The sequence below is a fragment of the Aquila chrysaetos genome, chromosome 1 (assembly GCF_900496995.4).
Source record: "Aquila chrysaetos chrysaetos chromosome 1, bAquChr1.4, whole genome shotgun sequence".
Taxonomy (NCBI): domain Eukaryota; kingdom Metazoa; phylum Chordata; class Aves; order Accipitriformes; family Accipitridae; genus Aquila; species Aquila chrysaetos.
In genome coordinates this window covers 29,784,014-29,811,838 of record NC_044004.1, presented here as the reverse complement: position 1 = coordinate 29,811,838, position 27,825 = coordinate 29,784,014, and the positions used below count along the sequence as shown (strand labels likewise).

The 27,825-nt window shown below is 41.0% G+C and overlaps 1 long non-coding RNA gene across 2 annotated transcripts; it reads left to right on the top strand.

Moving 5' to 3' along the window:
• The first annotated feature begins 333 nt into the window (after positions 1–333).
• LOC121232449 lies at positions 334–27,429 on the top strand. 2 transcript variants are annotated; one of them, XR_005930908.1, is made up of 3 exons: positions 334–519; positions 15,030–15,236; positions 26,586–27,429. It is a non-coding gene; the product is annotated as an uncharacterized LOC121232449 (long non-coding RNA). The 2 variants fall into 2 exon arrangements; XR_005930906.1 differs by lacking the exon at positions 26,586–27,429 and adding an exon at positions 16,260–16,525.
• The last annotated feature ends 396 nt before the right edge of the window (positions 27,430–27,825 follow it).

Genomic DNA, 27,825 nt, shown 5'->3' with positions numbered 1-27,825 from the left:
AGGTCCGCGGGTGGGGGAGGGAGGGCGGGCAACGGCGCCTCAGAGCGCTCCCACGGCCGGGACGCGGAACTGGCTGCCGCCTCGGCCTATCGCAGCCGCAGGAAGCTGGCGGGGCGCCGCCAATGGGAAGCTCGGCTCCTCCCTCGCGGCCTTGCGCTTGGCCGAGGCGTCGGGCGGGGGCGGGGCCCGGAGGGCGGGCCGGACGCTCGGGAGCCAACGGGGAAGAGGCGGGGGGGGCGGCCCCGCGTGAGTGCTGCGCGCCTGCCCCAGTGAGCGTCGGTTCCTGGTGGAGCGGCGCGTGCCAATGGGGAGGCGGGGGGGGGGGGGGGGGGGGACGAGCCGGACCGTCGAGTTACCGGAGGGGAGAGGCGGCGTCGGGATAAAGCCGGCGGGGGATGCCGGCGGCGCGAGTCGCTCACCGGCTCCCACCAGAGTCGCTCTGAAGGGGACCGTAGGCGCGCTCAGGCGGCGGCTGCCCGGGGCTGCGGCGGCAGGCAGCGCTTCGCACCGGCGGGAGAGGTGAGGCGGCGGAGCTGGGACCCGGTCGTGGCTGAGGTGGGGGGGGGAAGGAGGGGGCCGCCCGCCCCGGCGGAAATGGAGCGCGCGGGCCAGGGCGGGGGGAGCGGTGGGGTGTTGCGCCGCGCGCGGCCCGCGCCGCTTTGTTTACGGCGGGGAGGGGAGGGGAGGACAGCGTGCCGCTGGGCGGCCCTGCCTGCCGCCGGGGACGGACGGACGGACGGGACGCGGGGCCGAGGCGGGGAGGGCTCGGCGGTGCTGGCGTGCGCTTGGCGCCTCTCGGCCGCCTCCCCACCGTGCCGGGGCTCCGGCCCTCCTTCTCTGGGGAGACGGAGCCTCCACCAGCCCCCCCCCCCCCCGCGGCCCGCGCCCTGTCTCCTTCCGCCCCGGCCCCGCCCGCGCAGCGCGGCCGGCGGCGGGGTGCCTGCCCGGCCTCCCCCCCGTCCCGGCGCGGTCTGCGGCCCCCCGGAGCCCCCGGGGTGGGCGCGGCGCTGGCACAGCCCCCGCGGGCCGAGCGGAAAGCAGCCGCCGCCGGGCTCCTCCCGCCCCGCACCCGTCCGACTGGCTCCGGTCGTCCCCCGCGGCAGCGGGGCCGGACAGTCGCCGGCCTGCGGCGCTCGGCGGCGGCCACCGCCGCGGGGGACGGCGGGGCCGGGCGTGCGGCAGGCCGCCCGGGAATGGCGGGACGGAGCGGGGAGGGTGGCACGGAGCCGGGCTTTGTTCCCGGCCCCGCCCCGCCGCCGCTGCCGCCGCCGCCGGGGGGTGCCCGGGGGCTGCGCGGGCGCGGCGGGGCTCCGGCGGGGAAACGCGCGGGAGTCCCGGCTTGGGGTGGAGAAGGCGGCGCAGGCGGGCAGCGACCCTGCCGCCTGCCGCTCCCGCCCTCGGCGCGGCTGGCCGCGCTCGCTCGCCTGCCGAAATTTCGGCAAAACTTGCTGTAAAATCCCGAGCGTCCAGGCGAAGGTACGCGTGTGCGCGCCCTGCGCTGCCTGTGTAGCGCTTCGCTGAAGGAGTCGCTTTAAGGGGCCGGTAGGACCGAACTTGGTCCTAACGGCACCTTAAAGACTCGTTTATACCTTCTCGCGTAGGTGTTATCAGTGAGGCTGTAAGTATTGCAGGGGCTTAATTAGTTCCCCCCCCCCCCCCGCTTTCATACATATGCTTCCAGTGTTTTGGCTATGTGATGATTTTTGTTGACTGTAACGACACTCAGCTGCTCAGCGAACAATTCAATTTGTGTCTTAACCAGAAATCACTGGTCCGGCGATCAGGATAACTCCAGGTAAAACGTCCTAAGGAATCACATGGAAAACATAAAAAAAACCTCCAAAACCCCAACCCCAAAATATTTTGGTGGTCACTCGTACTGAATGAGTTGCAAAAGCAGTTTGCTAATACAGTTTTAAGGAATAGTAAGATAGTCTGGAGGTGAGGTAGCAAGAGTGTAACCTGGACTTCCTTCAGAATCACAGTTCTGAAATGTGCCTTAGGAAAGAGATATACTAAAGCAGAAAGCAAGTTCCTCTTTACTCTTACGTGCACTGCACATCTCCCAAGCTCAGACTTCGTGTAGGGAGAAAGACTTAGATGGTAAGCCACTAAATGCAGACCAGAAAAAGCAAGGTGTTTATAAGTTATTGTGGTAGTAGGTGAAGAGCCGCTCACGTGGGCAGGGACAAGCAATATGGAACATATAGAGTGCTGTGATAAAGAAGGTGACTTGCTGATTGTGGGTTGAGCAAAGAGTGAAATTAACTGTAGTTCTTAAGTATTTCCTCAATAAGTTGTTTCCTCAGTAGGCTGTTTGTGTCACTTTGCTTCTGTGTTGTTACTGTCATGCTGAGGATATGCCCCGAATACTTCAGAATCTGTGTGGAAGATTGTTGAGCAGGCGCTGGGAAACCACACACCGATTCTTATCTTCTGATGCTGTCACAGGAAGGAAACAACCCCTCGGTAAAAACTGTGTTTCAGGTTTATTAAGTTAAGTATTTAAAGATGAGAGCGACATTCTCTCTGTCAAAAGCTTCCTCTGTCTGTGGTTTGTAGAGGCCCTTAGTTAGTGGTACTTGATGGCAGTTGTTGTCAGTAGACAACTGACTTCCCTGGGTGAATTGCTGCTGTGAATGGCTCCTTATTTATATTCCAAAATGGATTTGGTTAAAGACTGTGCTGACTTCTTTCTGGAAGTGGTTTCCTTGGAGCAAAGCGGTGGTATGTTGCAGAAAACTGTTGCTGAACTTCATTTCAAAAGAAAAGTTGTTTAATTCTTCTGTGGGGTTAGTTAAGGTAAAGTTGAAATATTCAACTAATTCTGTTTCTGTTTAGCTGGCCTAGGCAAACCAAAGCACGGTGATAGCTGGTTCTCATGTAATAGCATAGTACCTTTGAGGAGGGAAATTGAGGGTTGTGGGGCTGTAAGGCAAAAAGTAGAATTGTTCTGTTTTTCATGTCACTGTATTAACACTTTCCAGTGTCATCCTGCTAGGCCTCAACAGCTCAAGAATGGTCCTCAAATGTTTTTTTCACTGTGAGTGTTTGCCTCTAATTTGGGGAGGTAAAATTAATTGGTATGCTGAAAGTTTCTGCTAATACAATTGAGAACACACTGTCTGTATTTACTTTTTCTAAGAATTTAAGATGATTATTATTACACGCCCACCCCCCCCAGTGGCTATGCATCAAAGGAAACAACTTGGAAAACAGCATGTTCTGCTTCAGGAGTTGCCTATTTTATATGTAGTTTTGTATTTCAGGGAGTTTTATCTTGGTCATCTTGTTTAATGATGGCTACTTCATTATTGCACAAAGGACTAAATGACTTTTTTTTTTTTTTTTTGTGTCTGAGTTCCTTAAGAGGCATGTAGGCAAACTTTACACTTCAGTGAACTCACGTAATACAGAACATGGGTATATAATGTATTCCCTCTGGCTTAGAGAGCTGTGAGCTTTTAGCAATTTCTGTCTATATTTAAGCCTTAGCTTAACAGAAACCATGGGTGTCATATGCAGATAGTAATGTGAGAGGAAGGTGCTATATGCACACATGAGTTGCGTGAGTTACTGTGAGAAGAATAAGGGTAATAGTTCTGGGTTTGTGACCCCATAACTGTAATTACTGACTTGCATTGCCTTACTGGTAGGAAATGCAATGTAGCTTATCCATCAGTGGGAGGGCAGCTGGCCTAGTGCACAGCCTAACTGGTTTAGTGCTTTGTACTGCTTCTGCATGCTCGCACCCAAACAACTTTGAACCTTTATGACTTTTATATCTGTAATAATCCTCCCAGGAATGACTATGGGCTGGAGAGTAAGTGTTGCAATGTTAGAAGGCCTTAGGATTCAGTGTTATTCTTGTCCAGTCTCACTCCAAATCCCAGTGAGCTCCAGTAATAGATGTTAGCCAGACTGACTCAGCTAGGGTTGCTTCTGCCTTTTTTTATTGATTAAAATAGCAGTTCTTCTTTCTAGTATTTAGCTCACTTGCCCTCAGTGTTTGACAGTTAATTCTCTAAGTATCTGTGTACTGCTGTATAGCTCTGTCTCTTCTAAGACTTGTGTTGTCCTTCCTTCCCTCCCCTACCCCAATAATTATCTATTATAATCCCTAATTCCCTCTGACATGAACACCTCCCAGGAAGAATGACAGAATACAATCTCAGATAGCAAGTGTCCATACCATCACTGGAAGATATCAGAAAGGAATAAATCCCCTCAAGCTACTTGAACAACAGTGTCTGCTCTTCACGTGGCTACAGTTTTGAGGGATTTTTGTGTTCTTCCCTAGTTTTTCCTAGTGATTTATGTTTGCATGCAAAAATGGAAGAGGAACAAATATTTTTAAAAAAATGAACTTCTAAAGTTGAGTTTGAGGTTCTCTGAAACGTCTAAGTATTTGGTCTGATAAAATGGCCTAGTGCCCAGAAGCTGTTACTGTAAGCCTTGGAGTTTTAATGGTTTGTTCTTTACATGGTTATTGTTGCCCTTGTCAATGTGAGCAACGTGAATGTTTTTTTGCAGTTAGTGACAATAGACAAAGCTGATCTGTGTGGAGTTTGCACAGATCTCCGTACAGGCATCCCTTTATTCCGCCATGCCGGCTCTGCTTTGGCAGGTGTCTGTACAAGTGTAAGTGAACTGTACTTTTTCAGAGCTGGTGCTGGGTTAGTCTAAAATAGCTGGCTTTTCAGCAGGGTCTGTAGCAGGAGGCTTGGGACTATTGATATGAACACTTTAGTGGTACTGCTGGTCGCTTTTTGGAGTTAGTGTGGTGACCTATTTTCTTCTCTCTCCCTGTTTTCCATAAAATGGGAGAAGACTCCTGGCTTGGGCATTTTTATCTCCTCGTTCCTTTGATTTTTAATTGAAATTACATGAGATGATGATGCTAATAAAACAAGCTTTGTGTGTTTTGCCATCTAACTATTGGGCGTGTTTTGTCATCTAACTATTGGAAGATTGCTTCAGATTTAAATAACTGATGCTTGGTCGTATTTGTAATTTTGAGGTTGTATGTTAAAGCAGTTTACGTCAGTGGCAGTCGCCAACATTATTTTTTTAGCTTAAATAGCCATGTTTATTTTGCTTATCTTCAGTATATTTCTAGAGCGAGTAGTATAATTTTGCTAAACCAGATAAACCAGACTCTCTCTTGTTTGGGTGAGATGTTTCCTGTTCACCCAATCATCCTAAAATCCCATTGTTGTCTTTAATATATGAATTAGTCTTTTTAGCACACATTGACCAGACTTGTACGAAGTATTCCAGAGAAGGTTCCAGGGAGACTTTATGGAGGTCTCTTAATGCTCTGGTGGAAACCTTGCCGGTAAAACTTAGGATCCTGTTTTCTTTCCTCAGTCCTCTCAAGGCTTCTCTGCTTTGTCTTTATAAGCTGCAGCTTAAAACAAAAAATATTACTACTCAAGTGTGTTATGTTAAATGGGATGAGAAGCTACAGGTTAAATACAGCACTGGTAAGTATCACTGTTGCTAACAGTCCTTGGGCCTACTGTAGTTCAGGTCATGGTGGGAATGATGTTAGTCATACTCATGCAGGAAGTATTCAAGGAGCTCAAAGATACCCCTAGCAATGTGTGAATACGCAAGGGAGAAGAGCGGAAAGAAAAACTGGGTACCGTTTTTAGAGACAAGAATGTGCTGAACAGATCCTTTATGAGAATATGGGTAAGACCTGCTCTGCAATATTCAACCCCACTTGTTTAGCCTTTCACACAAGACTTACTGCTGTTGACCTTTCACTGCTTGTTTTTTGTAGTAGTCTCAAAGACAACAATTGTGTGGGTTTTGCCTGCCCTGTGCAGTTAAGTTTATTTGTTTGGAGTAGCTGAATATAATGTTGGATATGTTTATAAAATAAGAGCTGGGGAGAGTGGTGAAAACTACAAATACAGATAGTTTGTTGTACTTGGTCCAAAAGATAAGGCTCTAGTAATTCAATGTGGGAGACTGTTAAAAGAGATTAAAAGAAGCGTAATTCATTTAAAAAAAAAAAGGTGAAGGAATATCTATACCATAAGGCTTGAGAATGTTATGATAAGATCAGGTCTTGGGAATTCACATTTGAAGTTGATATTGCTAAGATTGACTTTATTTCTCCAGTGACGTTGCCCACTTTTGGAAAATGAAGCAGCATCTTCTTTTGTAAATGCCATGCCCTAAAGGGGACTTGGAGTTAACAGTAGACCTGGACAAAGACTGATTTCTCTGTAGAGAAGCTAGCATGAAAGATAGGTTGAAGTGTTCCTAGACATTTCTTTCTGTCTTGCATGAGAATAGTCCTTATCAACACCACTTCTGTTCTTGTGCTAAATCAGAAAGAACTGTTAGGGTTGTGTCTGTGGCAGCTGAACATTTTGACGTTGACAGAATTTTCATGATTTAAATTGAACTGATCATGTTAAAAAAGATTGCTATAAGCAAAAATGGTAAGATTTCTACCTCTGTAGATGTCGTCCAAAAAAGATGTTGTCCACAAAGCTGAAGAATTAGTGTCATGTGCACTGTGACTGCTGACTGGCCTGTTTATTCCCTGGGGTAGGGTGATGAGTAGTAGCTGGTCCCATGATGGCTGGTGCTGGTGCAGCGACTTGGAAAGCTCCTGGATACCCCACCTCAGCTCATAAAAAGAAAGGAGTTGGGAATGATAGCTCTTGATCTCTGGAGGAGTAGCAATAAGGGTAGATCTCCCTGACACCTTCACTTGGATATGGCAAACCTGTTTCTCTGTTTCCTGTAGACACAGAGATCATGGAGATCCTGCCTCATTCCCTCTGTTCCTTCAGTTTAGACCTCACCTCTGCCTCCCCATTTGAACCTACTTGGTGGTAGATGTTGCGTATAAAACTGAGGGTCAGAGCTGATTCTTCAGATGGATTCGATAGATATGTTTGTGTGTGTATATATATATATTTACATGTACCTACTTGCAGAATTAATAGGTGAATATAGAACAGCTGATACAGGTGAGAAGTAGTGGATAACAAGCGTGGGAACAGTAAGCTAGGTAGATACAAGTACAAAATGAATAGAACAAGCTTTTGGGGCAGCAATCTGAGAGTCTTTACCTGCAGTTATACACATTTATTTAACACTTGTATACTTTTGGACCTTTGCTGTACTAGGGAAGAAAAAAACCAACCCTAATTTAAAAACATTTAAGAACGTGTCTGTTACTGTATGTCGTGATCAACCTTTGATATTATAGTCTGTTATTCAAAATCTCTAAGCCATCAGGTAGGCACAGATTATAGTTGTATTTTTGTGGTGGTGGGGGTAAATTGTGTGAAACTGATTTGATCCAGTTTGACTTGCATTTTTAAATTAAGAATAAATAGTTCTGTTTTCAAGTATTTCCTAGCCCCTATAATTTTATAGTAGCTTTTATAGCATGCTCCCTTAAAACCATATCTCATATATAACTCTTGCATATAACTATATAGTTGAAAGACATAAAATCTTTATGTGACTCTAGTTAGAGTGATGCAGGTGTTCTAAGTTTAAGAATTGGCATATGTTAGTGACACAAGTTCTCAAAAGGTATTTTGAATTTAGCAGATGGCTATTTGAAAACTAGTATGCATTTGTTATGAGAAGAGTAGGATGCATAGGGGAGAGAGAGAGAATATCAGTAGGGCTTTTATAATGTTTTGTGCATAGAAACAAGAAGAATATTTCAACTACTCTTCTGTTTATCTTATTGTCATCCTGGAGAATGCAGACTGGCCTGATTTGGGCTTCTGTTAAACTGAAACAGCAAGTTCATGTCTCACCCATGTAAATACAGACCCTCTGAACTCTTCAGGTTGAATGCTGTTTAAGAGAAAAGAATGGGTAGGCATGGTCTACAAGTACAACGAAGTCCTCTTTCCAGTCATTGTATTACAAAAGCAATTACCACTACTGCCTTTTATATAGTGTTTGTATCAGATTTCCAGAGGCCAGAGAATATTGCACTAGATTGGGGTATATCAGATATAAGCATGTTTTTCTGCAACTGCTTGAGTAGATAAGAGATCTGCTAGCTGTTATACTTCAACATTGTCTGGTCAGCATATTTGAAGAACTATGACCATTTTGTATATAGGACCCGAGTTTAACCTCTATTGAGGTTGCTTTGAGGGGAGGGAGCGGGGAAAGCAGCTTCCTACTTTGTTCAAGGGAGTAAAGTGGGGTTTTTGTGGTGGTGGGTTTTTTTTTTTCTTTAATTTTTTTTTTTTGTTTAAATCCATATAGACTTTGGTACTGAATGTGCGTAAAGTTCATGTTAGTTCCTCCTAATGGTATATAATAGCTAAAGAAAAATTTTATTGCCACGTATTTTTCTTTTTCTTTGTACAGGCACAGTAATAAAACTGGTCAGTGATTTAATAGTTTTTGGCACTTTTTAAGAAAGAGGGTGTATTTTTAGCTTTAACAGTCTGTTAAGGGAGGAAAAGTAGTACATAAGCTGTTGATTTTTCATTCAATAGTTCCAAGTGCTTGAACCCTGCTAGATGTTGGTGTCCAAAAGCTTATTGAATTGAAAAGGATTGTTGGTTTTGGTTTGAGATACTTTCAAAAGTAGGAAATTGCCAAAAGCAGTTTGAAAGTGTGATATAAGTTCCTGTTCTTCAGATTTAATTATTTAGTTTCGTGTTTATAGACTGATTTTTAGTTTAGTCTGTGCTTGCAATTCATTTTGTAAAAAGGAGAAAAAGGAGTTTAGTTTGTAGAGCCATTTGGCATTTTTTGCATTTTCCCTGTTGTTGCTATAGAGGTGGTGGTACAGAGGTTGGAATTCGAGGCTTCTTGCCTACACTGCACGCTCATGGAAGTTGTCGCTTTTGCTGTTGCTGCAACTTTGTTAATGTAGATAAGGTGAACGATGGTGTTCAGATCAATGGCTGCAAGAGCCTTAGTAGGAGCCACTGCAAATACTCTAGATGCACTGTTTTGTGTTGTTGCAGGCAGCAGTGCATCTGAGGAAGAAGATGGTTGTTGCTCTTGGTTATGGTCTGCCATTTCCACTCCCCAGTGCATGTGAAATAAGAAAGAACAAGTGATGGTAAATGTTTAGGTGACATAAGATTAGGCAAGCTGGAGTCTTATTCGTTACTGCCCTTTGAAATACTTGTGTGTACTATTTAAAAATTTGTCGTGACACAGACTTAGTTTTGGCTGTTTTCCTGGTGGAAGCAACATCCGTTTGAGGTAGTCCTAATATATGGATTGCTTACAACCTCTGACGCTGAAAGAAGAGAGCTATAATTTTTTGGTCCTCTGCAGATCAGTTGCAGATTGGACACTCTTATTTTGCAGTTTCTTGAAAAGCAGCACAGAAATACTTTCTCTCAGATAGCAATTTTAAGTTGGGACTAGCTATAAGAGAAAATAACTAAGGTCACTGTTGTGGTTTAACCCCAGCCAGCAACTAGGCACCACGCAGCCACTTGCTCACTTCCCCCCCTCCCTCCCTCCAGTGGGATGGGGGAGAGAATCGGGGAAAAAAAGTAAAACTCGTGGGTTGAGGTAAAGGCAGTTTTAATAGGACAGAAAGGAAGAAAATAATAATGACAATAATAATAAAAAAATAATTTGAATATACAAAAGTGATGCACAATGCAATTGCTCACCACTCACTGACCAATGCCTGGTCAGTTCTCGAACAGTGATCCACCCACCCTGCCTCGGCCAACTCCCCCCAGCTTATATACTGGGCATGATGTCACACAGTATGGAATACCCCTCTGGTCAGTTTGGGTCAGCTGTCCTGCCTGTGTCCCTTCCTGACTTCTTGTGCCCCTCCAGCCTTCTTGCTGGCTGGGCATGAGAGGCTGAAAAATTCTTGACTTAGTACAAACACTACTTAGCAACAACTGAAAACATCAGTGTGTTATCAACATTCTTCTCATACTGAATCCAAAACATAACACTACCAGCTACTAGGAAGAAAATTAACTCTATCCCAGCTGAAACCAGTACAGTTACTTTTTTGGGGCCCAAAATAAAATCATTGGTTCAGTATTACAGCTGAGAAAACACTCCTCTAAGTCAACAATCAGAAAATAGCAGGGGTGAAGGTGGGGGACAGAGGGTGTTAGCACCAAGGGGAGGTGTAACTGAGCAAGTCTTGCATCACCCTGGTTTCTGAAGGTAGTGGGTTCCTTGGGCTGTGGCACTAATAAAGGCAATTTGTATTAAGAGGCTAATCTGAGAGACTTGAAAGGTCTTGTGCCTAGATGGAAATATCCACTGTGCTCTGGTAAAAACACAGTTTGAGTTTTGACATATTTCTAATACTCTGAAATGAGATTCTGAAAGATAAAAAGTTATAATCAAAATTTAAAGAACAGGCAGGTTTTGTAGCACTGGCCCAATGGACATGATTTGTGATTCACCTACTATTCTTAGTCCCTTTTTGTGCTAACGAAGGAAAGAAGAATGCAAATACACATTTTTAAATTTTGAGTTATCATGTTCAAGTTATTACATTTGGCACCAAGCCCTCCTCTGAAGTTTATCTTGCAAATCCTTCTCAACTATGAGTGGGGATTGTATGGGAGTCTTTTCAATTGAGCTTTGTCAGTTTGTAAATGGAGAGCTATTTATAATTCTTAAGAGGAGAAAGTGTTGAACCAGTATAACAAATATAGTTCTCAGGTGCAGATGTTTGGCTATATTCCAAAGTTTTGGTATGACTGAGAGATACATCCTTTTCTTCTTTTCCCATGATTCGTCTTAGGCGATTTTGATCTGCCTCGTGAGCGTTATCTCATTTCCGCATCAGTTACGTAGAAGCTGAACCTACCTCAATTTCTTGCTTATGACCTATGCATCTTCCAGCTGCAATATCTGTGTTTAATGAAGTTGTCCCCACCTTCCCCCCCCCCCCCCAGTCTCCAAAACGCTTGCTTTTTGCATTGGGAACCCCTGCTTCTCTCCTGGTTATGACTTCCATGCTTCCCCATAGTTAATTGATCAGCAGCCACCCAGCCTCACTGGTTGTGTGGATTGTGGAGTGGAAAAAAGACTGTGTTTCAGTAAGGAGGTAGTTGGTGAAATTCGGAAAGTACTGCATGACCCCCATGTTCTTTACAGCATTTAATAACACTCAATTAGTCATGTAACTGTTTTTAGGTTGTGGTATTAAATATTGTTGTACTTTTGTTAAATTATTAATATATCTGAAACTCTTGCAAGAAGCAAAAGAACCAAACAGTTACTAAAAATCTTCTGTTAAGTCAAAGTGTGCCAAGCTTTGGTGAAGAAAGGGGGCAGATTTGGATATCAGCAACCTGGAAAGCTTCATTCCCCCTTTTTATTCTTGTAAAATCCAGTCTCATGGGGTAGTTATCTTAGAAATGGCTTCTGTAACGTTCAGGTGCTCTCAAACTTTTTTTTGTCATTTCTGGTACAGCCACTAATATAACTTATTTGGGAGGAAAGCAAGTGGTAAGCTAGGTATGGTCTAGCTGGGCAGGTCATTGGTGAAGCTAAGGTTGGGAGAACGGAGGAACTGAGCAGCCCCTGAAAATCTTTCAGCCTGCTGGTAGCATCTCCCAGTGCTGTAGTGGAAAAATTGCTTAATTGGTCTGTAACAGGAAAGTCTTATATATAGTCAATATGTTGTATAATAAATCTGGGTTATAGTTATAATATTTTTTTTTTTTCCTTTTCACCCCTTGCGTGAGGGGTGGTTGTAAGTCGTGAGCCTTGGGCTGAAGCCTGGCTTTACTTTGCTCTTTGGCCTGATACGTTTCTCCACTGTATGGGCTCTTACTGCATCTGCCATCACTTTGGGGAGGGAACAAGGGGGACAGTGACAGAGGACCAGAGCTCATAAGGGGTAGTGTGTTATGTTAGGAGTGCTTGTCACAGCAAGTTACTTAGCCAAGCTCTATGAAATGCTGTAGGTACAGGTCAGCCACATGTTTGAGTGACTATGGTGCCATTCTGTAAATCTTTGCCCCTAAACAGGTTTATTAGCAACTTTTTCTTTTAATTTTTAAAATGATGTCTTAAAAACTAATATAATTCATCTTTGCCTTTATTCTACCTTTGTAAAAGGAAACACATAGCATATTGAAGTCTGCATAGGGTTTGTAGCATGGAAAACACTACTCATAGAGGTTGGTTAAAACTATTAATATTTCTTTCTTTCTTCTGAAGTATCTCATTAAGTCTTTTGGGCCAGTAATTATAAAAAGGCCCTAATTTAGTGTGTTGTACATATCTTCTTAAATACAGGTGCTGACACTGATTTCCTGCAACATTGGTTTTAATTCCCTTCCCCGAAGTTTTTGGAAGTGGTCTTCTGTACCACCTCTCCTACATTTAGCAATGGCAAAAAGCATGCTGTATTGGAGCATCTAATTGCTGCTCAAAAGGTAAAGTTGAGTTCAGTCATGCGTAGTAGCCAACATTATAGCAGCTACTCTGTGAATATAATACATCAACTTGAAAATAATTGAGATTCTCTTTTAAACACACTCCCCCCCCCCAAATGTTCACCTAATAAATGTTATATATTCTGTTACTCACATGGGTTTGAGGTTGGCTGGATTTTTAGCTGTGTTTTCCAATTCCAGATGTTAGAGGAGTTCTGAAATTTTTTTTGGTATGAAAACTTAGGGGTAGCAGCAGTGTCCTTTGAATTATTTTTTTTAAACCTTATGATAGCTAACCTCTTGTACTTTGTTATATAGTTTTGTCACGTTCTGCTTCTTAGCTTTTCATAATTTTTTCATAGGAGTGAACCCCAAACACTGAACCTCCACCTGTGTGATACCTTTGACTTCAACTCTGATAATGTGTAGTTACATTTTAACTTCAAGTTGTAAGCTGCAGTTAGGACATGAAGCCCAATGAACTGCGCTCCAGCAAAATGCTGTAGTTACTGTAATCTTTGCTCACACCCCTTGGAGACTTTCAACCTTCCTGCTACCTTTACTGATACCTTTTTTCCCTGCGGTCAGACTTAATCTGATCAGATTGATTCAGTAGGATGCCTTACGTTGTATTCGAATTCAACTGTAGTTGTACTTGGAAGTTCTGGGCAGCAGCTGCAATTTTAAGTTTATTATTGCTCAGTATGTACCACTAAAAAACCTGAATACCTCAAATGAGTTTTCCTGTGCCTCCCCCCCTCCAGGCTCTTTTCTAACACTCTGCCAGCTGAACTGAAAAGTCAGTATCTTGTCCTAAAGCTTGGACAGTTAAGTTAGTTCTCAGCTTAACTTTATTTTGTCCATTAAGCAGCTGGGCTATTGGTAGTGTGCTGGGGCAGGGGGGGGAGATTGAATCTGACGTGCTGAATGAAGATGTATGTGCTTGTATGTGTTTGCTCTGGAGACAGTGAGAAGGGAAGCCTCTAAACAGAATGGATTATGTATCTGTGAATGTATGTTTCATTTGAGAAAGTGAGCTAAAATGTCAGCGTATGCCAAGGTGGTTTTCTGTCTGGGTATTCTTTCAATTTTATGGAGAGTAATATGGCATGGTTTTGATTTTGCTAAAGTGCTGTTCACAGTTAGTGTAATTGGGGAGGAGTTAAAGGACAGCCAACCCACTCAATTCCAAACTGGAGTGGATGTAAGGTTTTCCCTTTTCTAAAAAAGGGGGAAAAAAGAAAAGAGTGAACAGTGCTGTTTATTAATGTAGGCAGGATGAAAGGCCATACATTTCTGCCGCACAGAAAATGGTTTGCCTGCCCTAGTTGTCTAAAGAGGAAAAAGTGATGCTGATTTGATGCGCAGTACTGTCAAATGCACAAACTACAGAAAGCAGTTGACTTTTTTATTAGAGTTGCAGTTTAGCAGGTAAAATTCGGAGTTAGAATTTTATCTGTCTTTAAACGCTTCCCTTTATAACTGGTCAAATTTTTAAAAAACTTGACTTGCTTTTTCAAGGAATTGCGTAGTATGTTCCCAATTTATATATAAACATCAGCTTGCTTCCTATTTGCAAAAGCTTTTTTAATTTTCCTGCTTGTCTCTAAGTCCCACTTTTAAACTTTGTTTTACATCTTAACATTTTCAGGATGTGGCTTTTTACCTTTCGGTTACACTTATTACGTGGGTTTCTCTTGTATTTTTGGAATTGCTAATTAAGAAGTAGAACAAACCATACATAAGAGAATTGATCATGATTGAATGGTTCACACATCCCTAAAGGAAAGTAGTACATTCGTGTTGCATCAGAGCATGGATAAAGTCATGTTGGGTGTACAGGTCTTTTTACCTGTAATTTTTCAGGCTATGACTTTAAAAAAAAAAATTAAAAAAAAAAATCCCCCCCCTACAAACTAGACGATCAGGAGCGGTGGATTGCTGCTGCACGTTAAGACTTGAGTTGTTAAAATCAGTTAAAAGTGCTTGGTCTGCCTCCAGGGTAAAATTAAAAATGCTGAAGTGCTTTTGCTGTAGTTTGGTGGTATAGAAGAACAAAAACAAACTATGCTGTTTAGGCAAGTTGTGACAAGTATGCAAGTTGCATACAAACTTCTGTTGTGTAGGAATCTCCAGAAGTTCTCAAGGCTTTGTTAGGGAGACACAGCTGAAGGATTGTTTGTTTCTTTTTCTGACCACATCCTCATGCTAACCAAGCGGGGGGGGGGGGGAAATCAACAAAAATCAGAAAGAAATAAAAGGACTAATATGAAAAATTTGATTCAGAATGACTTGCATTTGAGAGCAATTGTGTATATGATTAAAAAAGTATGTTCGTAATTAAAGTACAATTAAAACTCTACTTAAAGAATGACGTATGTAAAATAGGCTGAGTGTGGGAAGCTAGATTTTATTTTGGTGTCAGTTTTAATTTTTCATGGGGAAAAAATCATTAAGAATCATCAGCTTCTGAGCAGAACAGCAATTCTGAAGACATATGTGACAGATTTTTATTGTTTATGACTTTTAAGTGAAAAAAAAATCAGAATTCTAAAGCTTTTGGAAAATGTTGACATCTCCATTGAGTAAGTGTCTAGGGTTTGACTATGGTTTTTCTCATTTTCTTTTCAGCGTTCTGTACTTCATTTGTCTGTACTGTGTTTGGAGACCTTTCTCCAATATCTGGCTACATACCAGCCGACTTGTAGCTGTTTACATCTTTGTCTACTCTTGCATCTCTAAGCACACGTTGGACTCTGGGGAAAATGTCTTGATGGAGCCATCCTAAGTGTGATATGCTAACGGCTCTCGTCGGTGGTTAACAATGGCTTCTAAGTGGTAAGACCTTTTTCACAATTCTGTCATAAATAAATTTTCACGGATCTAATTTTTTTCTGTTTTGCTTATGTCTTTGTTATCTATATTGTACTGTTAACACACTTTGAACTACTACTTCAGATATCAGTTATCTGAATAGAAGGGTGTCTGTACTGTGTTAAATCAAATGCGAACATTTGATTTAACACAGCATAGTAACTGATCATGGCCAAAAGTGAATGTCTAAAAGAGGTTAAGACCAGGGCAAGCAGCCTCCCATCTTCCAATCATCTGCAGCTCAGGGACTTCCTAAGTGAGATGTGGTTCCTGTACATTTAATACTCCTCAAATTGTACGTTTAGTAATTCTTTCGTATAATTTCTGTATGTTCAATAATTCTCTCAAGTTTTCTTTCACAAACTTGCGGGCTCAATACAAATCAGACTTCTTGGTGCTAATAGAGTCCTCCTTTACAATGTGTGGGCAGGTGTCTGAGCTCTGTCCTCTTGTGGATGAAGCCAGGTAATGCAGCTAATTAGTAAAGGCAGTCACAATTCCTTATATAGGTGCTCTTTTCTTTACTGCCCTTCACGTAAGCGTTTTATCAGTAGTAAATAGATCCGTATTGCTGTCAAGCACAGGGCAATTATTATGGATAAAGCCCTTCTGAGCTGAAATGGATATGGATAGATCTAACCAATCCAACATCTAAACTTTCCTTAAAAAATAATGCAGTGTACTGTTTCCCTATAGGCAAGTGGTAAAACTGATAGACTGTACTTCCTTTTGGCCTTTGAGAACAGAAAGTATATTGGTGTGACAGGAGGAAAATATTGAAGTGCAGTTGTTGCTATGGTATTCGCTATGTAGACTTTCATATTCAAGACATTCTATATTAATTATGTATTCTATAATATTACTTTATAGAGTGTAATAGAATATTATATGTTCTATTATTAACTAATTATCATTAATAATTAGAATATTATATATTTTATAATATTTTTAGCATAGTTCTCGCTTTCCTTTATTGTATTTTCCTAGGTATTCTTTACAGGAGAAGTATATAATAAAATAGAATTTGAATGTATCATAAGTTCTGCCGTTGGATCATTTCCAGTGTGTCATTGGATCATCTCCAGTGTGTCATATCCCTGTTGTTTGCCTCCGTCACTGGCTTTCATTTCTACTTATAAAACATGCTGACTTGCTCACTGTCTTTTGTTAGAATTTTATACCATAATTATTTTTGTTCTGTTGTATGTATTCTTTCTCTCAAAAGATAATAAATTTGTTGCTGCAGAAGTTTACCTTGAACATCCATATCTTTCTGTTGCTCAAGGAAGGCAAATACACTTCTTAACATTAGAGTAGGAACTCCAAATCAATCTTTTAAATGAAACAGAAAATGGAGGCAGAGGGTTTGAGGATGTTAGTATCATTTTTTACTGTAAGTTGTTCTCTTGTGGGTGCTTATCATGCTTTGGACAACTCTAGTTTTACCTCACTTTAAAAGGTTTTAATGATTATGTGTGTTTCTACGTTTCTGTATGTCTATATAGAAAACGTGCTCCAGTGACAAACATTGAGTGTTCAAGGTTGAATTGTGTAGTTTTTCCTTACTGGAAACAAGGCTGTTCAGTACTGATCTAGTTCTTGGAATACTTCTCAGTAATTGTACTTCCTATATTTACTGCTAGATGTTTAAAAAGCAATCAGGTCGTAGGTTTAAAAAAAATATCTTTAGCTTTGGGTCCTTAGCTTTTTTATCTATTGTCTGTCTTCAGTATTAAAAACCTATTGTGTTGTGTGTAGGCAATAAACATGGTGGTTTGGGGTTTCTTTGTTTTGTTTTTTTCCCACTTCCGCAAAAGGTAAAGACAAGTTGTCTGTCAGGGTGTATTTTCCTGTCAGAGAATGCAGAGAGAGTCTTATCTCAAGTGTTTTCCTTTAAAAATACGTGTGAGAAGGAAAAATAATACATAGCTGGAAAAATGTGCCAGCTGCCATTCTTTTTCTGTGTTACTAATTTACTCCCTGAAATCGGTTCCCTGATCCGCAGACGCGGTTGCTCTGGGCTTTATCCAGTCAGGTCTCCCAAAAACTCTCATGGTGAAGACTACATGACCTCTCTGAAAAATTGTCCGGAGCATCAGTTATGCTGAAAAGCCTATTTCTGCCTAAAAATGAAATTGCTAAACAGTATTCAGAACAATTAATGTACTTGTTCATAAATTACAAGTGTGTTTGCAGGTGTAGCACTTATGCTGGGGGAAAAAAAACCTTAATCAAACTTAATTAAGAAAATAAAGGACCATCAAGAGGAGAAAAGGTGGTTTGGTTTTTTTCCTTTTTTTCCTCTCCTTAAATAATCATTTAGGGTTAAAGTAACTTGATACTTACTACCCTGTCCAGCGGTTTCATTAGCTCTGTCTCTATAAATTGTAAGATGGATATTGGGGAAATAAACAGAAACATTTAAGTTCTTTTTCATTAGAAAGTTTCTATTAAGATGTGTTTTATATTTTATATAGCTCAGTAGTGTTCACCAGCTTTTAATAGGGCTTTTTTCCCCTCTTCCTGCTTCATTTGAACATTAGTTCTCACTCTGGTGCCTGACTAGAGGTATGCTTCTGCTGAAGAGCTTTGCAGACCATGCTCAGTTGCAGTGACAAATGACTTGCAGAATGCCTCACAAGTGATGCCTCATGTTGTTCAAATAATGTGGAACATGAGACACATCTGCAAGAAAAGAGGAGATGGAAATGCTAATAGGGACACAGAAAAGCTGCTTAACCTGTGAAGTGGGAAAGCTGTGTGTGTCAGACTGGGGGGGGGGGGGGGGGGGGGGACAGAACTGTTGAGCCTGTTTTGTAGGTTTTCCCTTCCCCAGGATTCCAGGGATTTTTTTTTTTTTTTTTTTTTTTTTTTTTGGTGCTGCTCTTGTCTAGAAGGTCAGGGTGTGTTGTTCGGGTTTTTTTTCCTTTTTTTTTTTTTATAGCAACATCCAACCTGTTTTCAACCTTTTATAAAACTCTTTCTTTTTGAACTTACTTTCTGTCACAGAGAACAGCTATGTATCTTTATCATGAATTGTAATTTTTAGTTTGATTAAGCTTTCTTTCTGGACATATTTTTGTTTCAATCTAATCTACTTGTATATTGAACATCATATACAAGGCTCTATCAGTGGTGTACTTTAACACCTAAAATGAAATACATTTGGTCTTCAAAGGGACTTGGAACTGTTGTAGATGTCTTTCAGAAGTCTGCGTATGCATCAGCGAGAAGATGGTGGAGAAAGAAACTTGTCTGATAACTAACTTTGATCTTGATTAACTTTGCACTATTACGGCTCTGAAATTTATTTATATACAGCTATCTGTATGCATATGTGTCTTAAAATCTTATATTTAACACTCTTTTTGGTCAGACAACTATTTTACTATTGGTTGTGGAGATGCTGCTGTTCTCCATGTGCAGCCAGCAACTGTTTGCTTGAGAAGAATTCACTTGAAGAGGTGCTTAATTTAAAAGAAACAGCAACTTCTTTATCAAGGTGTAGAGTAATTGCACAAGTTACAGTAAAGACTCTGTATTACAGTTTAAATCTATGATATGTAGTGGAATGGAAACCAGAAGTCTTCAGGGAACTGGAAAATGCCTATCCCTTGGCTAGTAGCTAATGAAAACACTGTATGTCTTTACAAAACAAGTACTTTACTTCAAAGACGGGGAGACAATGATAGGCGGTTTTTCAGAGGTTTGGGTAAAGCACAAGTGATGCAGCTACTTCTGATATCTCCTACGTAGTTGCAGAGCTTTCCTGTGGAAATTCTCTGTGAGTTCCCCTCCCTTGTGTTAAGCCATGCTGGGCAGCAGCACATCCTGCCTTGCTTGGCCCAGGGCACTTTCCACGTGCAGCACACCGCTGATCATGAAGTTCTCACCTCTGCTATCCTCCTTATCTCCTCCTCAGTAAGTATCTCTGGCTCAGAAATGGCTTATGATGCGGAGCAAGGCTCGCTTCTGATGCAGACAATGCAGAAAAAAAACCCCAAACAACTACCTCCCTGATCCTCTGATTTGAGGCATACCTTAAAGGATATAAGGATTCAGGCTAAAATGTACAGCAGAGTCAAGGAAGGAATAACAGTGTTGTGCGAGGAAGAGGGGCCCCCTCTCTTTAAGGTTTACATAGCTAATATTCTTAATTTTAACCACTTTTCATTGGCTTTTCTGTGTGAGTGATGAAAGAGAATCCTAGTGTGGGTAAAATCACAATCTTGACGCCTCTGTGTATTTCCATTTGTAGTTAGTCTGCTGGCTTGAAACAATCTCATTAGAAGCTGACCTGCATGTGTTAAAAATGTGCTTGTAACATTCTCTAGAGAATTTTTTTCTTCCTGTTTAACACACAGCAACTTGAAAAGAATAGGTGTTTTTGAAAATTAGTTATTAAGAAATGGAAAGCAGTAAAGTTTGCGTTATGGTATCTTCCTTGAGGAAGTAATTCCAGCCTCTGAAACCTTTTTGAAAAAGAATCCTCCTGTCTTTCACTATGACAGTTAGAAGTCTTTTATTAGTCTATTTAAAAAGTCACAAGTGAGGAAAGGACACGGGTCATCTTTATTCTTTATATTCTAATCAGATGACTGGGGTGTCAATTTTTCTTTAAATAAAGGAATCCTTGCCTTCCTGGGTGATCATGTTCAGCTATGTCCTTAAATTTCAATGGTTGCCTCTTTCTGCTCTTCAAAGGCAGGTTTTTTTCTTGTTGCTTCTGGAATAGGAACAGGCTTAACCTCTCCTTCAGACAGGTGTAATACAGCAATTCTCTTCCAGACCCAAATAAGGAATGTTTTTCTTAATTTTTTTCACAACATATGCTAATCTCACATAATGCTTCTTCTGGTGTTAGAATAATCCTTTTCAATCTGATGACATGTGTTACTTAAATCTACACTGTCACTATTTTGTCTTAATCTGTATTTTTGAAGTTAATCATTCATGATTCATCTGTCTGTTCTAGAGATCCATCTTAATTTGTGGTACTTGGAAAGAACTAATACATGAAGGTGCTCCTTGAGCTTTTCTGTTTGTTGCCCCCATGTCACTTGTCAGAATGCCTGAGCAGTGGAGCCTGTGTGAAGGAGCAGTACCTTTGCCTTGATTGCTGTCTTTTAGGGAAGGTCTGTTCACCCCATTTCTGAAGCTGCATAGTTAGTGTGCCATGTATTGTTTCTGTGTTGTTTGTTTTTTTTATTTATGATGGTCTTGTTTATCTCTCTGCAATTTCATAAGCTTTACTGTAATAATACAACTCATTTTAGCAAGGAAACCTGCATGGGTGTGCATAAGTACATAAATGTTCCGTACAGGATAAAAATGGAAGCTTTCTCTTGGGTGGCTCAGCAATTTGTTGGCTTAGGTTCCTTCATCTTCCCACGTATTTGTTTATTTAGTGAGTTTGATGTCCTGAGATTTATTTATTCTAGCAGTGCATTTAGCAACTGTGTTTTCTTATTTGCTAATAATCCAAAATTGCTGGGTTTTGAACTTACATTCTTTTTTTCTCCCCTGCTTACTAGGAACATTTTTTGACCTTAATTTAGTACCTACCTTAGACCTCTGTTTCATCTCAAGTATACTGTAGCTTTCCAAATAGGAAGAGTAAATGAGCTTTTATCCAACATCTTACACTGAAAGTTAGTATTTCCTCCCCTGTGCTTAAAGCCCTGAAATGAAAACTTTGCCAAACAAACCTGCATTATATCTATTCTCTTTCCTTTCTAGAAATTATAAAAGTGCAAATTACCTGCCTTTTTTCTTTTAGAAATTAATACAGTCACTTAAAATACTTTAGTTCTGCTATATGTGAACATCTATAGCATTGAAAGGATAGCTCTGTTTTCTGTTAAACATGAATGACATTTGTAAAATGTTTATGTACTAAAGCTACAATACTGGAGGTTCCCATAGGCCCACATGGAGCTCCTCTAGGAGCATCCTTTGCTGCATCTGGTGGTCTGGTTGCTGTTACTGATTGTTGGTTTTTTTTTTTTTTTTTCTCCTTAAGACAGGAGTCAATTGAATGTTAATTAAAAAAACTTGTTCAATGGAAAGAATATCGTAAACATTCAATGTTTGCATACAGACAAAAACCTTTACTCTCTTTTAGGGTTACAAAATTTACATAAAAGATTTGTTCTAAATTAATAGCTGGTATTCATCTGATGTATTACTATGGTAAATCGTACTCAGATCATTTAGTGTCTGTTAAGTAAGTTTCTTAAGTATCTTTCTTTTCCACTGCCTTGAATTTAATATAATCGTTATATGTCCCTAATAGGTAAGGAAGGCATCTTGATCTGAGCAGGAGTGAATTTGTTTTCATTTAATACAGGTGCCAATCTTTCTGTAAGCCAAAAATGTTGAAGACTTCAGCCCAGAGTACCTAGTACAACTACATTCATTGTAAGAACTGATAGATTGGGCTGTTTTCTATTTAAACCAAATTACATAGTTCTGGCAGCAGCATTTATTCTTTCTGGTTATGTTCAGATTATATGCAAGTGGAAATGCATTCAAGTTATTAAGTAAAAAGAAGGGGCAAAGACGTCTGTATTTTGCAGAAGAATTGGAGTGCTGTTGCTTTACACTGAAGGAAATCTTTCATTTAGGATTTAAAGAGGAAACCTACTACAGTTTTAAAATCTAAGCTTATATATTTCCACTAGAAAAATCTTGTAACACTATAGAGATGATTATTTCTGCCTTTGAGATAGGAGAGATGAGAAGGGAGAAGTTTTAAAGTTATGTCCCAGCATATCTGTGGGCAAGCATACATGATATCTAATTTTTTTTTTCCTGATAATCTGTTAAGAAAATAGATACATTAGTTTTAATTATCTATGTCCTCTGGCTAAGAGCAACCTCGTGAGGTCCCACAGATAGCATCTGTGTGTGAGAAATAATTTATGTTCAGCAACTTGATTTAGCTACCCTTGTTGCTGAACAAAGATGTAACTTAAGAAAATGAAGTTCTTATTTCTTCTATGACTAATCTTAATATTAACATGTGAATCTTGATCTCTAGTTGTACATCCTTCTTTGGCACTGTGGTTTTGTTATGAGAAAGAGATAACACTGAAATTTTATATAGGAGGACTATATATTATATGAGATTTAAAAATACATTGCTTCTCAGCTAATGTGAATCTTGTGATACAAATATTTCACTGTAATACTAGATAATATATGTAGTATTTCAGAGTTTTAGTAGTATGGTCGTATAATGGAGCACAGAGGATGTACAGCTAAACTAGTAGAGACTTGAGCATGTCAGTCCATGCGAATGGACTTGTGAATTTACCCACTCAGGTTTTTTTACTAGGTTGAGTATTAATTTCTACTTTCTGTTTTGCAGTATAGATAAACCTTCTGTGACCATGTTTCAAAAACTGTCCATTTTGCAAGGGAAGAACTAAAATAGATTAGAGTGGATGAATGCTATGTAAACCAAGACAGAACCTGTATTTAATCTAGATGTGCAGAGGATTTTCATTGGTATTGGAAACTGAGCTTGTCCTGCGTATTGTGAACTCAGTAAGCCTGCTTTTTTAAAATAATAGAAGCTATGGAGACGAGTCGCAATGAAAAAAAGGATAATTATAGTTTCCACAGGTCAGTAATATTTTAAATATACCTTCCTTGTATAAAATTTTAAGCAATAAACTAAGATTAGGTCAAGCTTGGTAAGGGAAGCAAGATAAACTGGTGCTGTATGCACTTTTGGGATTGGAATGAAGGTTATTTTGAACAATAAACTATAGATTCTTTCCCTGGCCATTTGACTTTTATGCTTTGGGCATGATTTTAAAAGTTGGCCATTCAGACGTGAGGAAATTTTTCTACAGATGTGTACTTCCATGTAGTGCCAGAGAAAAGTCTTAACAGAAACAGTGACAATGGTTGTGAAAATAGCCATCAACCAAAATATTTGAGAGGTGTGTTGAACCACTTTTGTTCTTTAGTAATTCTGGAGATGTATGTATGTGCTTGGTCTCTGGTTATCACTTACTGTCTATGTTCTGGCTTTTCTATAGGTAAACCTACATTAATGGTTGGCAACTCCATTCTTTGTATTTCTGTTAAGCGCTTTAAAAGCTTTTGGTAAAGGTTTTCAGCTCTCAATTCCTTAGAGATCCAATTTCATAGCAGTGTTGCTATTGCTGGTCTGGCTTACTGGTAGCTGTTCCACAGAGCAGCTTTTTGTTTTTTAAATGTTTTTTTAAAATGTCCTGTGCATAGAAACATCAACATCATGCTTGTCATCATTCACTTTGATCCTTTTATAAGGGAAAAAATCTGGCCACTTCTGTTGTTATGGGATTGTGTAATGACGTCTTCCCTTGGTGTTCCTACTTACATGGGAATGGGTATGATTCAGAGCATGTACTACTCTGGGATTTGCTTTGAAATGCAAGTTCTTATGTGAAGAAAATCTGCCGGTGGAAGAAACTCACAGGTTTGGAAGATCTTGTGTGATACGTCAGTACTTGGAACAAGCAAGAGGTTAGCGACAGGAAGCCCAGATCCGTATCCTGACTGAGGATTGTAGAAGCTGTGGGATAGACAATACCTTGATCTTCTCAGGAACTCCTAATGAGTTCAGGAAAGCATTGTATTCTTGCATGCAACTTCAAGATAAGAACATTTATTACCTAAAACATAAACGGTAAAGATTTTGGGGCTTTTTTATTAAATGGGATAATATTGCACTCCCTCAGTGAACGTAACAGTTGTTTTATGTTCAGCTTCTTCTGATGGATGTATTTTGCCAGGTATTTTATTTCTACTTGTATTTCACTTCTACTAATGCTAAGTAAAGCCAAGCTCTAAAAAAAAAAAAACCAAAAAAACCCAAAAAACAAACAAAGCACTCCAGAAATCCCCAAACTTCCAAAGAAAAAGCCCCACAACTTTCTCCAAAAAACCCTCCAGGCCCCCATAAAGAGCAATTACAGCTTAAGTGACTGGAAGGAAATCGAAACTTTACCAAAAGCTGACAGTTGTTTGTTACTTTCCTTTCATTTCTCAGGAAACAGAAAGCTAGACTTTCTTTGAGAAAAGCATGGGGACAACTGAAACTATTTGCATGTTTACATTAAAAAACCAATAAAATGAAATTACAGAAAGGTTAAATGGCTTAGGCTTAAAGTATTTTTTATGCAAAATAATGGCTACAAGTTTACACTGATACAGAGATGGCTTATTGCAAAATTGTACATTGCTTTGTCCCTGTTTATACTGGTCCTTAGGTTTTTTTCTGTGAAATTCATTAATTGAACTGGACCAAGGAAACCATTAATGCGAAGTAGCTTGGGAATTAACTGTAAAGCATGATTTTAAATTATATGAAGGATAGCCTGTTATCTTAAATACCTTCTAAAACTTTGAAACTTTCTGACATGTAAAGTTAATTCCTTTAAATATGTTAGGTTCTTACAAGTGGTTAGTCCAAACTTTTGAAAGGTGAGATGACTCCACAATATGACAAATAAGTTGTTTTCTCCCTGTGCCTACATTTTGCTAGGTTATGTTGTCTGTTCAATTTCTGTTTTTAAAGAAACAAAGAGAGATATGTGACTATGTAATAGTTGTAAAGCAAAAAAAGTCCAGTGTATACAGAGAAAGAAATGGATTTTGTCTTTCTTACCCCTACAGTCTTCTGTGTGAAATTATGACAGTGTCCTGCTAATTGGCTAACAAGTATAATGCAGCCGTCTAGTACCCAGTACCTCTCATGAGTTTAATGCAGGTGTGTTGATTTATACTTACAGGCTGGACTGCAGGTTCAATTTCTAGCTCTACTGTTTTATTCTGCTTCCAGTTACATGTCTCTGATCTTCACTTTTCTGGGGGGAAGAGCAGATTGTTTTCATTGGGATAAGACAAATTCTTACGAATTAGGCTTCTATTCTGAGATTCAAGAAGGAAAAACTTCCCGTACTTGTTTTGGGGGTTTTTTTTGGTTTTGTTTTTTTTTTTTTTTTTCCAAAATACTTGGGTGCTGTTGTAGTTGCTCTATTTCCTTAGCGGATTCACTCCTGCTTGAAACAGTGATATCGGGTTTAAATTAGCAAATTGGAGAAAATGGTAATGATGCTTATCTGGTGCACACTAATGCTGTGTTCAGTATGGGCTCAAAGATGCATAGTTAAAACCCTTGAGCTCAAGGAATAATAACATTTCTTGAAGGCCTGCAAACTGAGGTAGAGACCGCTTTGCACAGCCTGGACCTCTTGCTTTTTCACACGGCAAAACTTGCACCCTTTCTATACTGCTGGGTCTTTGCTGTTGAAACTGCTTTGGCAGTACCTGCAGTACCAGCGTCCCAGCAGGAGGGATAGTTTTGCTTTCGGGTTTTTTTTTGGCGTTGGTTTTTGTCCGACTGACGTGGTCGCGTCGCTGAGAAGCCGGGAGAGAGCAAGGGTTGTCTCCGTGTGCCAGCCGGAGACGTGCCCCACGGCAGCAGCTGCCGCGGCAGGGGAGACGCCGCCTGAGCGGCGGAAGGTTGGCAGCGCGCGCTTCCCCCTTGCGGCCACCGGGACGCCTCCCGCTGCTGTTCCGCCCGCGCAGTGACGGCTACGGGCTCTGGAAGACGCGCTGCTACCGCGCCGACGAGGCTGCCCGGGAGCGTTGACTTCTGCCGGTGTCGGGGCAGCCCGCGGAGCCCGACGGGCGAGGCCGGGTTGAAGCCAGTCAGTCCCCTTTCGGGGTCGGCGGTACCAGCTCCTCGGGCCTGGCCCGGCGCGGCGGCGGGGAAGCCGGAGGAGGGCGGCGGTGGGAGCAGCTTGGCGCCGCCGCCGCCTGGGGGAGCTGCGGCCAAACCCCGCCGCGCCGGCCGGCCGGGCGGGGGGCGCGGGGTCCCCGTTCAGAGCCCGCTTATTGCCTTGTCGGCACGGTAACCGGGGCACCACGCTTCCTCCCGGCCTCCAACCCCCCCCCAGGACCTGTTAGATATATAAAGGAAGTTTCGTGTCCTCTCTCCCGCCGCAAGTAGGACCGGGGTGGGTTTGCCACAGCAGGGTGGGATAGTTTTAAAAACATTCTGTGGAACAAAACTGAAGGTTTGTAATGCAGGCTCGTTCGCGAAGAGACCCATCAGATAATGCGTGTTTATGGTAGGTCACAGGGCATCTAGGCTCTCTTCTAAAATTACGCTTCCCGGTATGTTGTCCGTTTCATAGTTGTCTTTTACTACCATTATTGCTAAGTCTAAAAATTCTCTAGACGGCGAGGCACTTGCAAGTAGTTTTCTCCTGCGTGGATCTTCCTGTCATTGATTGCGTTCTGTTTTTTCAGCATTTCTCATTGTTAGGATGTTCCTGCATCAGCAGGTTCACCTGCTCTAACAGAATTCCCATGTAGCCGCTCTTCTCGTGCACCCCCGCCAAACAGCTTTGCTGTTTGTGTCCTGAAAGGCCTAATCCAAAGGGACGGTGCTCTGAGAAGTGCTGTTACCCTCTGATCACTCACTGGGTCTCCCGGTGCGGTACTTCCGCACATTTCATGATCTGTCCATATTCTCTTCTGATGCGATGTCCTGCTGATGTGGATTCCTGTTAGGGAGGGATGTGGAGCTTGGACGTTATCTTCTTGCTGTTTATATCACTAGCTGTGGAATTGCGATGGGAAGCCTGAATGACCTCAGCAGGCACTTCAGTGCAGAACTGGAGTCGTCCTTTGAGTGTAACAGAAGTGAAATACACATGGAAAGACATCAAAGGACTCACTGTAATACAGATAATAATTCTGTAGAAGCTCAAGTCTCCCATTCTTTTTTTTATTTAGAGGTTCCAGAAAAAGAAAGTATTAAAATTTATCAAATAAGGCTTTTTGTAGCCTGTTTGGTTTCTTTTGTTTAAAGATGAATTTGAGTATAACCATTGTAAGACTTCTCATATGTTTTCCCCTGACAGATGATCTGTAAAGCTCACTCAGATTGTATAAAAACCACAGTTGTACTGTTTAAGGAAGATGGCAAGAGCAACTGTGAGAGGAGTGTATGTGAAATGACATAGGCAGAAATGTAAACTTTGTATCTTAGCTTCATTATTTATAAAATTCTGCTTTCATAGAATGTAATGAAGTGTGGAAGTCCTGGAGTTAACTACCATCCATCCACATACATATATAAATAAAAATATGTAAATATATATAAAAGTATGTATACATCCCCAATTATTTTCTGTAGCAAATTCTTTGGTGTCCTTTTCTTAAGAGTTAAAAGCCATCCTGAAAGAAAAAAATCAATCAGAAGCTTTTTGGTTACATCTGCGTTATATAAGCTTTATTAGTTTATCAAATTTAATATTGAAATACGATCGTGTGTGTGGTGGGTGGTCTTTATTCCTTGTTTGTGTTTTGTTTATAAATCCTGTTACTTGAAAGGCTGTTAGGTTTTCTCATTAAAAAATGTATAGTTTCAACCCTTAGTTTTTATTCATGGCCAATACACATATGCTGCATGTTGTGTAGAAAGTCACACGTTATGCATTTAACTGAAGTGACGCACTAGGTACTTGCACTTCATCTGTCGTCT